General features: G+C 40.9%; 1 pseudogene across 1 annotated transcript in view; it reads right to left on the bottom strand.

The window, feature by feature from the left end:
• The window catches only part of LOC309658975 (protein BTG4 pseudogene), a 175,191-nt pseudogene that overhangs the window by 136,637 nt on the left and 25,427 nt on the right, over positions 1 to 13,127 (bottom strand). The gene's annotated exons all lie outside the window — the stretch shown is intronic.

Below are 13,127 nucleotides of genomic sequence, written 5' to 3'. Positions count from 1 at the left end.
ATCTTGAAAATTTAGATGATTAAACTAGTTTGGTAGTTGTTATTTGTATAATTTCTGGAAATAAAACCCCTGGAATTAGTTGATAATAAAGATACATTCCATTGTTAGTATTAATAACTATAAAAACATGAGAATGAGTCTCTTTTCTTATTAAGTGCTACTTATAGTTATTTTAAGTCTACGAAGATTCTAAGTATATAATGATTACTTTTTAAAATTCCAATGCTCTCTCTGTCTCATTTCTCTAATTATAGTAATTTTTAGATGATCTGATTTGTGCTCTGGATTTTCTAAATAAATGAGGTACTGTTATTAAGTTGTGGTAATTCCTTTAAATTTCAGCCAGTAACTTCTCAGAAGTTGCAGTTGAGCAGTTCAGTCCACAGTTCAAGTCAATAACATCATAAAAGACCACTGGAAACATTCCTGGTTAGACACAGAAAGCTATATTACAGCTATGGGTTTGCTAGTAACTCATTTTGAAATTTAAGAATGCCTCATATCTTTTGCTTAATAACTCTGTTTTCTGCAGAGTAAACAAAACCTCCTCTATCTGATACTCAAAAGTTACTGGAGCAAAATCTATTTGTCCCTAATTTCCTCTGAGGAAGTTTGTGTAGCAAAAAATACCATTATCTGGTTAATTTTACAACAGCCCAAAATTAAGCGTGCTCTTTTACTTTGGGTTAAAGCATTATTTTAATTGCAATTAAAAGGAAATTTTAAGACCCCAAAAAGAGAAGTCTATCATAGGGTTCACTTTCAGTTTAAACTCCTACTAAAATATTAATAAATATTCACAACATACTTGGCTAGTATCTGCCTACCGGTTAAAAATATTGAGTGTCCAATTGGTTCTGAACACCAGCCCAACTGTCACTGCTCATTCACGGAGGTGGCTTATGGAAAGATGAGTGTCTTCAATTTCCAGGCAAACTGTCTAGTCCAGTAAGGGGAGGATTTCCTGATTTGGATGAATAAAATTTCTGGGATCTGAGAGGGCAGGGTTATGACATATGAGAAAATCTAATCACAGCTCCTCCATTCACCCTGCCTCAATCCCACTAAACTTTTTTGAGTGATGTCTTCAACCAGGTTATCTTTTTAGTGCCTAGGAAGGGACAGCCCCTCCCTAAAGATATTAAGGAGATAACCTTCGGTTGTGTGAGACAACAGCAACCTACTATTACCCTTTCACATTGAAATTGATATTATGTTATGAATAAACAGAAATATATCTGGAATGTGCATTGTTTTGTAACCATTAACTTGAAAATGTTTGTTTCTTCCATTTTTCTCAGGTTTTTAGTACCTTTCCACAAAAAGCTTGCCGAGTTCTCAAAACATAATCACTAATCTTTCAACAACTTAATATTTCCAAGTATGAAGTCCATTTTGTTTTCTTTGTATTGCTTTTTGTAATAGATTTATCAAAGTATAAAGGATATTTAATGAAATATACAGTGTAAAGCATATAAAATTTCAAGTTTTGACTTACGTATTCAACTGTGAAACCATCACTCCTATCAAGACAATAAACATAAACATCTCTCCCCAAAGTTTCCTAGATTCCCTTTATAATGTCTTCAACTAAACCACATCCGGCCACAACCCCAGGTAAGCAAGGATCTATTTTCTGTTATGATATATTAGTTTTCATTTTCTAGAAATATAAATATATGAGATCATATAAGCACCATTTTCTCTGATTTCTTCACTCAGCATCATTTTTTTGAGATTTATATATGTTGTATGTATCAATAGTTCATTCCTTCTATTGCTGAGTAGTATTATTTTGTACAGATATACCATGATTTGTTTATCCATTCATCTATTTCTGAACAATTAATGTTTCTAATTAAGGTTTTGCTGATTTCAAATAAAGCTTCTATAACATGCATGTACAATTTTGTACTAACATATGCTTTCACTTCTCTTCAGTAAATGCCTAAGAGTCAAATGGCTGGCTCATATAGTATGTGTACATTTAACATCATTAAAAAACTAGGCAAACTGATATCCAAAATGACTGTATAATTTTACACTCCATTTGCAGTGCTTTAAGAGTTTCTGTTGCTCTACTTTACATAATCTGAAATAAGGCATGACCCTGATCACTTTCTCCAACAGTTACAATTTACCAATTCTGGAAACTTGGGGTTAGAGGCAGCATGTTAGCCCATTAAAAGAGAGAAATATACTATACTTCTAACACCGGAAGTTGCAAAATCCAACAAGATCAGGGAGATCTCAAAGATAAGACCAGGGAGGCCTCGGGAAAATGGCGGAAGAGTAAGACGCGGAGATCACCTTCCTTCTCACAGATACAGTAGAAATACATCTACACGTGGAACTGCTCCTACAGAACACCCACTGAACGCTGGCAGAAAACGTCCGACCTCCAAAAAGGCAAGAAACTCCCCCCGTACTTGGGTAGGGCAAAAGAAAAAAGAAATAACAGAGACAAAAGAATAGGGACCGGCACCTGCACCAGTGGGAGGGAGCCATGAAGGAGGAAAGATTTCCACGCACTAGGAAGCCCCTTCGCGGGCAGAGACTGCGGGTGGCAGAGGGGGGAAGCTTCGGAGCCACGGAGGAGAGCGCAGCCACAAGGGTGCGGAGGGCAAAGCGGAGAGGTTCCCGCACGGAGGAGCGGTGCCGACCAGCACTCTCCAGCCCGAGAGGCTTGTCTGCTCACCCGCCGGGGCGGGCGGGGCTGGGAGCTGAGGCTCGGGCTTCGGTCGGATCGCAGGGAGAGGACTGGGGTTGGCCGCATGAACACAGCCTGAAGGGGTTAGTGCACCACAGCTAGCTGAGAGGGAGTCCGGGAAAAAGTCTGCAGCTGCCGAAGAGGCAAGAGACTTTTTCTTCCCTCTTTGTTTCCTGGTGCACGAGGAGAGGGGATTCAGGGCGCCGCCTAAACGAACTTCAGAGACGGGCGCGAGCCGCAGCTACCAGCGCAGACCCCACAGCAACAGGGGCACAGAGGAAAAAAACGGAGAGACTCCCGCACAGAGGATCGGCGCAGAGCAGCACTCACCAGCCCGAGAGGCTTGTCTGCTCGGCGGGCGGGGCTGGGAGCTGAGGCTCGGGCTTCCGTCGGATCGCAGGGAGAGGACTGAGGCTGGCGGCGTGAACACAGCCTGAAGGGATTAGCGCACAACAGCTAGCCGGGAGGGAGTCCGGGAAAAAGTCTGCAGCTGCCAAAGAGGCAAGAGACTTTTTCTTCCCTCTTTGTTTCGCGGCGCGCAAGGAGAGGGGATTCAGAGCGCCGCCTAAACGAACTTCAGAGACGGGCGCGAGCCGCAGCTACCAGCGCGGATCCCACAGCAACAGGGGCGCAGAGGGAAAAACGGAGAGATTCCCGCACAGAGGATCGGCGCAGAGCAGCACTCACCAACCCAAGAGGCTTGGCTGCTCGGCGGGCGGGGCTGGGAGCTGAGGCTCGGCTTCGGTCGGATCGCAGGGAGAGGACTGAGGCTGGCGGCGTGAACACAGCCTGAAGGGATTAGCGCACAACAGCTAGCCGGGAGGGAGTCCGGGAAAAAGTCTGCAGCTGCCGAAGAGGCAAGAGACTTTTTCTTGCCTCTTTGTTTCGCGGCGCGCAAGGAGAGGGGATTCAGAGCGCCGCCTAAACGAACTCCAGAGAAGGGCGCGAGCCGCGGCGATCAGCGCAGACCCCACAGCAACAGGGGCGCAGAGGAAAAAACGGAGAGACTCCCGCACAGAGGCTCGGCGCCGAGCAGCACTCACCAGCCCGAGAGGCTTGTCTGCTCGGCGGGCGGGGCTGGGAGCTGAGGCTCGGCTTCGGTCGGATCGCAGGGAGAGGACTGGGGCTGGCGGCGTGAACACAGCCTGAAGGGGTTAGCGCACCACAGCTGGCTGGGAGGGAGACCGGGAAAAGGTCTGCAGCTGCCGAAGAGGCAAGAGACTTTTTCTTGCCTCTTTGTTTCGCTGAGCGCAAGGAGAGGGGATTCAGAGTGCCACCTAAACGAACTCCAGAGAAAGGCGTGAGCCGCGGCGATCAGCACGGACCCCAGAGACGGGCGTGAGACGCTGGGGCTGCTGCTGCCGCCTCCAAAAAGCCTGTGTGTGAGCACAGGTCACTCTCCACATCGCCCCTCCCGGGAGCCTGTGCAGCCCGCCACTGCCAGGGTCCCGTGATCCGGGGACAAGTTCCCCGGGAGAACGCACTGCCCGCCTCAGGCTGGTGCAACGTCACGCTGGCCTCGGCCGCCGCAGGCTCACCCCGCCTCCTCTGTACACCTCCCTCCCCGCGGCCTGAGTGAGCCAGAGCCCCCGAAGCAGCTGCTCCTTTAACCCTGTCCTGTCTGGGCGGGGAATAGATGCCCTCAGGCGACCTACACGCAGAGGCGGGTCCAAATCCAAAGCTGAACCCCAGGAGCTGTGCGAACAGGGAAGATAAGGGGAAATCTCTCCCAGCAGCCTTAGAAGCAGCGGATTAAAACTCCACAAACAACTTGACGTGCCTGCATCTGGTGAATACCTGAATAGACAACGAATCATCCCAAATTCAGGAGGTGGACTTTGGGAGCAGGATATATTAATTTTTCCCCTTTTCCTTTTATTTGTGAGTGTATATGTATATGCTTCTGGGTGCGATTTTGTCTGTATAGCTTTGCTTTACAATAGCTTTATTTTACTTCACTATATTATGGCCTCTTTCTTTCTTTCTTTCTTTCTTTCTATTTTTTCTCCCTTTTACTCTGAGCTGTGTGGACGAAAGGTTCTTGGTGCTCCAGCCAGGCATCAGGGCCGTGCCTCTGAGGTGGGAGAGCCAACTTCAGGACACTGGTCCACAAGAGACCTCCCAGCTCCACGTAATACCAAACGGCAAAAATCTCTCAGAGATCTCCATCTCAACATCAAGACCCAGCTTCACTCAACGACCAGCAAGCTACAGTGCTGGACACCCTATGCCAAACAACTAGCAAGACAGGAACACAGCCCCATCCATCAGCAGAGAGGCTGCCTAAAATCATAATAAGGCCACAGACACCCCAAAATACACCACCAGACGTGGACGTGCCCACCAGAAACACAAGATCCAACCTCATCCACCAGAGCTCAGGCACTAGTTCCCTCCACCAGGAAGCCTACACAACCCACTGAACCAACCTTAGCCACTGGGGACAGATACCAAAAACAACAGGAACTACGAACCTGCAGCCTGTGAAAAGAAGACCCCAAACACAGTAAGATAAGCAAAATGAGACGACAGAAAAACACACAGCAGATGAAGGAGCAGGGTCAGAACATACCAGACTTAACAAATGAAGAGGAAATAGGTAGTCTACCTGAAAAAGAATTCAGAGTAATGATAGTAAGGATGATCCAAAATCTTGGAAATAGAATAGACAAAATGCAAGAAACATTTAACAAGGACGTAGAAGAACTAAAGAGGAACCAAGCAATGATGAAAACCACAATAAATGAAATTAAAAATACTCTAGATGGGATCAATAGCAGAATAACTGAGGCAGAAGAAAGGATAAGTGACCTGGAAGATAAAATGGTGGAAATAACTACTGCAGTGCAGGATAAAGAAAAAAGAATGAAAAGAACTGAGGACAGTCTCAGAGACCTCTGGGACAACATTAAACGCACCAACATTCGAATTATAGGGGTCCCAGAAGAAGAAGAGAAAAAGAAAGGGACTGAGAAGATATTTGAAGAGATTATAGTTGAAAACTTCCCTAATATGGGGAAGGAAACAGTTAATCAAGTCCTGGAAGCACAGAGAGTCCCATACAGGATAAACCCAAGGAGAAACACACCAAGACACATATTAATCAAACTGTCAAAAATTAAATATAAGGAAAACATATTAAAGGCAGCAAGGGAAAAAAAACAAATAACACACAAGGGAATCCCCATAAGGTTAACAGCTGATCTTTCAGCAAAAACTCTGCAAGCCAGAAGGGAGTGGCAGAATATACTTAAAGTGATGAAGGAGAAAAACCTACAACCAAGATTACACTACCCAGCAAGGATCTCATTCAGATTCGATGGAGAAATTAAAACCTTTACAGACAAGCAAAAGCTGAGAGAGTTCAGCACCACCAAACCAGCTTCACAACAAATGCTAAAGGAACTTCTCTAGGCAAGAAACACAAGAGAAGGAAAACACATACAATAACAAACCCAAAACATTTAAGAAAATGGGAATAGGAACATACATATCGATAATTACCTTGAATGTAAATGGATTAAATGCTCCCACCAAAAGACACAGGCTGGCTGAATGGATACAAAAACAAGACCCATATATATGCTGTCTACAAGAGACTCACTTCAGACCTAGAGACACATATAGACTGAAAGTGAGGGGATAGAAAAAGATATTCCATGCAAATGGAAATCAAAAGAAAGCTGAAGTAGCAATTCTCATATCAGACAAAATAGACTTTAAAATAAAGACTATTACAAGAGACAAAAAAGGACACTATATAATGATCAAGGGATCGATCCAAGAGGAAGCTATAACAATTGTAAATATTTATGCACCCAACATAGGAGCACCTCAATACATAAGGCAAATACTAACAGCCATAAAAGGGGAAATCGACAGCAACACAATCATAGTAGGGGACTTTAACACCCCACTCTCACCAATGGACAGATCATCCAAAATGAAAATAAATAAGGAAACACAAGCTTTAAATGATACATTAAACAAGATGGACTTAATTGATATTTATAGGACATTCCACCCAAAAACAACAGAATACACATTTTTCTCAAGTGCTCATGGAACATTCTCCAGGATAGATCATATCTTGGGTCACAAATCAAGCCTTGGTAAATTTAAGAAAATTGAAATCGTATCAAGTATCTTTTCCGACCACAACGCTATGAGACTAGATATCAATTACAGGAAAAGATCTGTAAAAAATACAAACACATGGAGGCTACACAATACATTACTTAATAACGAAGTGATCACTGAAGAAATCAAAGGGGAAATCAAAAAATACCTAGAAACAAATGACAATGGAGATACGACGACCCAAAACCTATGGGACGCAGCAAAAGCAGTGCTAAGAGGGAAGTTTATAGCAATACAAGCCTACCTCAAGAAACAGGAAACATCTCGAATAAACAACCTAACCTTGCACCTAAAGCAATTAGAGAAAGAAGAACAAAAAAACCCCAAAGCCAGCAGAAGGAAAGAAATTATAAAGATCAGGTCAGAAATAAATGAAAAAGAAATGAAGGAAACAATAGCAAAAATCAATGAAACTAAAAGCTGGTTCTTTGAGAAGATAAACAAAATTGATAAACCATTAGCCAGACTCATCAAGAGAAAAAGGGAGAAGACTCAAATCAATAGAATTAGAAATGAAAAAGGAGAAGTAACCACTGACACTGCAGAAATACAAAAGATCATGAGAGATTACTACAAGCAACTCTATGCCAATAAAATGGACAACCTGGAAGAAATGGACAGATTCTTAGAAATGCACAACCTGCCAAGACTGAACCAGGAAGAAATAGAAAATATGAACAGACCAATCACAAGCACTGAAATTGAAACTGTGATTAAAAACCTTCCAACAAACAAAAGCCCAGGACCAGATGGCTTCACAGGTGAATTCTATCAAACATTTAGAGAAGAGCTAACACCTATCCTTCTCAAACTCTTCCAAAATATTGCAGAGGGAGGAACACTCCCAAACTCATTCTACGAGGCCACCATCACCCTGATACCAAAACCAGACAAAGATGTCACAAAGAAAGAAAACTACAGGCCAATATCACTGATGAACATAGATGTAAAAATCCTCAACAAAATACTAGCAAACAGAATCCAACAGCACATTAAAAGGATCATACACCATGATCAAGTGGGGTTTATTCCAGGAATGCAAGGATTCTTCAATATACGCAAATCAATCAATGTGATACATCATATTAACAAATTGAAGGAGAAAAACCATATGATCATCTCAATAGATGCAGAGAAAGCTTTCGACAAAATTCAACACCCATTTATGATAAAAGCCCTGCAGAAAGTAGGCATAGAGGGAACTTTCCTCAATATAATAAAGGCCATATATGACAAACCCACAGCCAACATTGTCCTCAATGGTGAAAAACTGAAACCATTTCCACTAAGATCAGGAACAAGACAAGGTTGCCCACTCTCACCACTATTATTCAACATAGTTTTGGAAGTGTTAGCCACAGCAATCAGAGAAGACAAAGAAATAAAAGGAATCCAAATCGGAAAAGAAGAAGTAAAGCTGTCACTATTTGCAGATGACATGATACTATACATAGAGAATCCTAAAGATGCTACCAGAAAACTCCTAGAGCTAATCAATGAATTTGGTAAAGTAGCAGGATACAAAATTAATGCACAGAAATCTCTTGCATTTCTATACACTAATGACGAAAAATCTGAAAGTGAAATTAAGAAAACACTCCCATTTACCATTGCAACAAAAAGAATAAAATATCTAGGAATAAACCTACCTAAGGAGACAAAAGACCTGTATGCAGAAAATTATAAGACACTGATGAAAGAAATTAAAGATGATACAAATAGATGGAGAGGTATACCATGTTCCTGGATTGGAAGAATCAACATTGTGAAAATGACTCTACTACCCAAAGCAATCTACAGATTCAATGCAATCCCTATCAAACTACCACTGGCATTTTTCACAGAACTAGAACAAAAAATTTCACAATTTGTATGGAAACACAAAAGACCCCGAATAGCCAAAGCAATCTTGAGAACGAAAAATGGAGCTGGGGGAATCAGGCTCCCTGACTTCAGACTATATTACAAAGCTTCAGTAATCAAGACAGTTTGGTACTGGCACAAAAACAGAAATATAGATCAATGGAACAGGATAGAAAGCCCAGAGATAAACCCACACACATATGGACACCTTATTTTTGATAAAGGAGGCAAGCATATACAGTGGAGAAAAGACAGCCTCTTCAATAAGTGGTGCTGGGAAAATTGGACAGGTACATGTAAAAGCATGAAAATAGAACACTCCCTGACACCATGCACAAAAATAAACTCAAAATGGATTAAAGACCTAAGTGTAAGGGCAGACACTATCAAACTCTTAGAGGAAAACATAGGCAGAACACTCTATGACATACATCACAGCAAGATTCTTTTTGACCCAGCTCCCAGAGAAATGGAAATAAGAACACAAATAAACAAATGGGACCTAATGAAACTTAAAAGCTTTTGCACAGCAAAGGAAACCATAAACAAGACCAAAAGACAACCATCAGAATGGGAGAAAATATTTGCAAATGAAGCAACTGACAAAGGATTAATCTCCAAGATTTACAAGCAGCTCATGCAGCTCAATAACAAAAAAACGAACAACCCAATCCAAAAATGGGCCAAAGACCTAAATAGACATTTCTCCAAAGAAGATATACAGACGGCCTACAGACACATGAAAGAATGCTCAACATCATTAATCATTAGAGAAATGCAAATCAAAACTACAATGAGATATCATCTCACACCAGTCAGAATGGCCATCATCAAAAAATCTAGAAACAATAAATGCTGGAGAGGGTGTGGAGGAAAGGGAACACTCTTGCACTGTTGGTGGGAATGTAAATTGATACAGCCACTATGGAGAACAGTATGGAGGTTCCTTAAAAAACTACAAATAGAACTACCATACGACCCAGCAATCCCACTACTGGGCATATACCCTGAGAAAACCATAGGTCAAAAAGAGTCATGTACCAAAATGTTCATTGCAGCTCTATTTACAATAGCCAGGACATGGAAGCAATCTAAATGTCCATCGACAGATGAGTGGATAAAGAAGATGTGGCACATATATACAATGGAATATTACTCAGCCATAAAAAGAAATGAAATGGAGGTATTTGTAATGAGGTGGATGGAGTTAGAGTCTGTCATACAGAGTGAAGTAAGTCAGAAAGAGAAAAACAAATACAGTATGCTAACACATATATACGGAATCTAAGGGAAAAAAAAAAAAAAAAAAAAAAAGGCCATGAAGAACCTAGTGGCAAGACGGGAATAAAGACACAGACCTACTAGAGAATGGACTTGAGGATATGGGGAGGGGGTGGGGTGAGATGTGACAGGGTAAGAGAGTGTCATGGACATATATACACTACCAAATGTAAAATAGATAACTAGTGGGAAGCAGCCGCATAGCACAGGGAGATCAGCTCGGTGCTTTGTGACCACCTAGAGGGATGGGATGGGGAGGGTGGGAGGGAGGGAGATGCAAGAGGGAAGAGAAATGGGAACATATTGTATATGTATAACTGATTCACTTTGTTATAAAGCAGAAGCTAACACACCATTGTAAGGCAATTATACTTCAATAAAGATGTTAAAAAAAAAAAAAGAAGATAAATCACAAATAAAAACACTAATTGATTTCCTGCTTACTACAAAAAAAAAAAAAAGATAAGACCAGAACGTAGGAAAATAATAATAATTTTTAAAAGCATACTAGTCAAATGGACATAAACTTGAGATTCTTCCATTAATATAATACTTGCATTACTATGGTAAATGATAAGATATGTTTATAGCTGGAATAAGGAATTTTATCTAAATGAGAAATAAGAGAAAATGTTGGGTAAATAGATTTTACAAAACATTTTCTTAGAAAGAAGACTTAGCACATGGTAACCAGAAAATTCACAGCTGGAGGACAGCTCGGAGGAGTGGAGGACCCTGGGGAGCCCGGAGACAGTCTACACACCCTGGATGACTGGACAGCATGATACAAAGAACCAAAGACAGCCTTTTTTCTCTGGAGGAATACAGAGCTAAATCTTTTGGTTTCTTAGTGGAAGAAAAATGCTATCTAAAAAGGCGGATTGTTTTTGAAGGTTACAATAATGAGCCTAGCAGTTCAAATTCAACAGATTTAGAATGGTAACTGTGTCACTAAAATTGAGTCAGGATGAGCAGGAATCTCTAAACACTATGCTTCTTTTAACACTAGAAGAAAGTTTCTCTCCTTTGCCTTTTTATAAACTTTAAAAAAATCCAAATCAGTCAAGCAAAAAAATTGTTTTGAATACCTAAGTGGCAAAAAGAACACCTAGAAGGTAATCAGTGTTGAGAAAAAAATGGGCTCAGTGGGATTTAGACTGCTCGTTATGGTCTTATTCATTCATTTTTCCAGCTACCAGATACAAAGTGGAAACTCAGTGACACTGCAACAAGAGCTCATTTTCTGCCCAGAGAACCTCCTCATTAAGTTTCAATTATTTTGCCAGTTTGTAAAACTGCACAGTTTTTCTGTTTCTTACATTCCTAACACATGTAGGTGGTTAATGTCTCTTCACATATGTTTCACAGCAGGATCTGAACTATTAGAACACTTTCAGCTAAAGTTCTTTTTCAACAGAGCATGTAAATGTGACCCCTGATGGGTGGTGTTTCTTCAGACATGATAAGAATCACTGACTCAACCACTGTACCAAGCAAGAGCAGTAGCGCAAGACTTGCTTTTTAAGGTTTCATTGGCAGTAGATGATAACTAATAGACCACACATAATGCTCCATGATACGTGCTATGTTTACTTGAATAACCTGGAGAAATCGATAGATAAATAGGTGAGTGATAGACAAATAATCAAAGTGCCTTCCAGGTATTTAGTTCCATGAAACAATCAGTGAGCAGCTTTAAATAATATCTAGATGACTTCTACATATTTACTCATGGAAGTGACCTGGATTTACCAAAATATGATGTTTCAGACATTAGATGCCTTTAGTGAAATTAGTCTTAGAAAACTTTCTGCTTAATTGAATTTCTCCTCTAACTGAGATTTCTTTATTGGTTATCTCATTTGATTCTCTCAATAATCCTGCTGAAGGTGAACAGAGAGAGTAGTCAAATACTTATCTCAAAATGGAGAAACTGAGACTTAGGTTACCATCGAGATTATACAGTAATCTCTGTATCTCTTACTGTTCTTATACAGTAAGAACATAGTTCGGCCTTGCATTTTATCTACTATAACTTCAATACCATAGCATATTGGGCAGTAAAGTTTGTTTTCTCTACTGTGAGTCACAGGATGGTGATATAGACACTATTTCTATTTTCTTCTTGCACCATGCCCTTCCGAGAGCCAAGCAAGTTCTAATCTACCCAAGATATCAGACACACATTCACACCTCTGGGAAAAAGTTAACTGCTTCATGAAAAAAGAAAATTTTGAGGAATGTGATTAAAGAGTTTACCTGTTAGTGTCCCCACAGGAAACAGATGGAAATATAGGATACTTACAATTCCAGAAGACTTTATTTATAATAATTTGCAAAGATGTGGGGTAAGGAGAAACAAGGAATGGTTCAGTGGCCAGGAGTTCACCGCCCTGATGCCCTAACGGATATAGGTAAGGCATGTGTTACCAGAAACCAGGATCAGAAAAAGTAGGATAGGGTCTTCTAGCTTGAGAGAAAAGTGACCTTTGGCAACCCAAGGAAATCTTGCAGAGAGGGTGTGGGGTATAAATACCATTCTTTATGATCTCCTGCCAGAGCTACCCTGTTGGCTGAATACCTGAAGGCACTAGATACACTGATGTAGTCAGGACAGGATGGCCTCTGGTAGAGAGAAACATGAAGAAGGGTGGAGAGTAGATTTAGAAGATAGGAAAAAGTAACAGAAAAGGCTTCAATGAAAGCTTTACTAGGATGAACAGACCACTTAGAATATTTCTACCTAATGGTAGGAAATTCTATCCCTTCTCTACCTCCTTCCTCTTGGTGGAAGTTTAGTTTGTACTAATTTGTAAAACTGAGTATAACTTGTACCTGTACACACACACGGCATCTGATTCCAAGATTATAAAAAGTGGAAAAATCTAGGCAATTGTCCTACTACTTCACCACCATGAAAATGTAAGTGATTTTATATGTGATTACATGTGGTGGACATTCCATGATAGTTCCCAGGAATATACTTTAAAAGTTCACATGCCTTTAGGATCCTGCCAAATATCATGAATGAGTGAATTATGCCAGGCTTAAGGAAACAAAACATTTTATTCCAGTATTTAAAATCGTGAGTTCTACTATTTCTTCAAATTAAAGAGGGAGGTGGCAGTAATTT

This window comes from Balaenoptera physalus, assembly GCF_965194825.1.
Source record: "Balaenoptera physalus genome assembly, chromosome: 3".
In the NCBI taxonomy this organism is placed as follows: domain Eukaryota; kingdom Metazoa; phylum Chordata; class Mammalia; order Artiodactyla; family Balaenopteridae; genus Balaenoptera; species Balaenoptera physalus.
The sequence above is the reverse complement of the archived record's forward strand: the minus strand, read 5'-3'. Positions and strand labels throughout refer to the sequence as shown.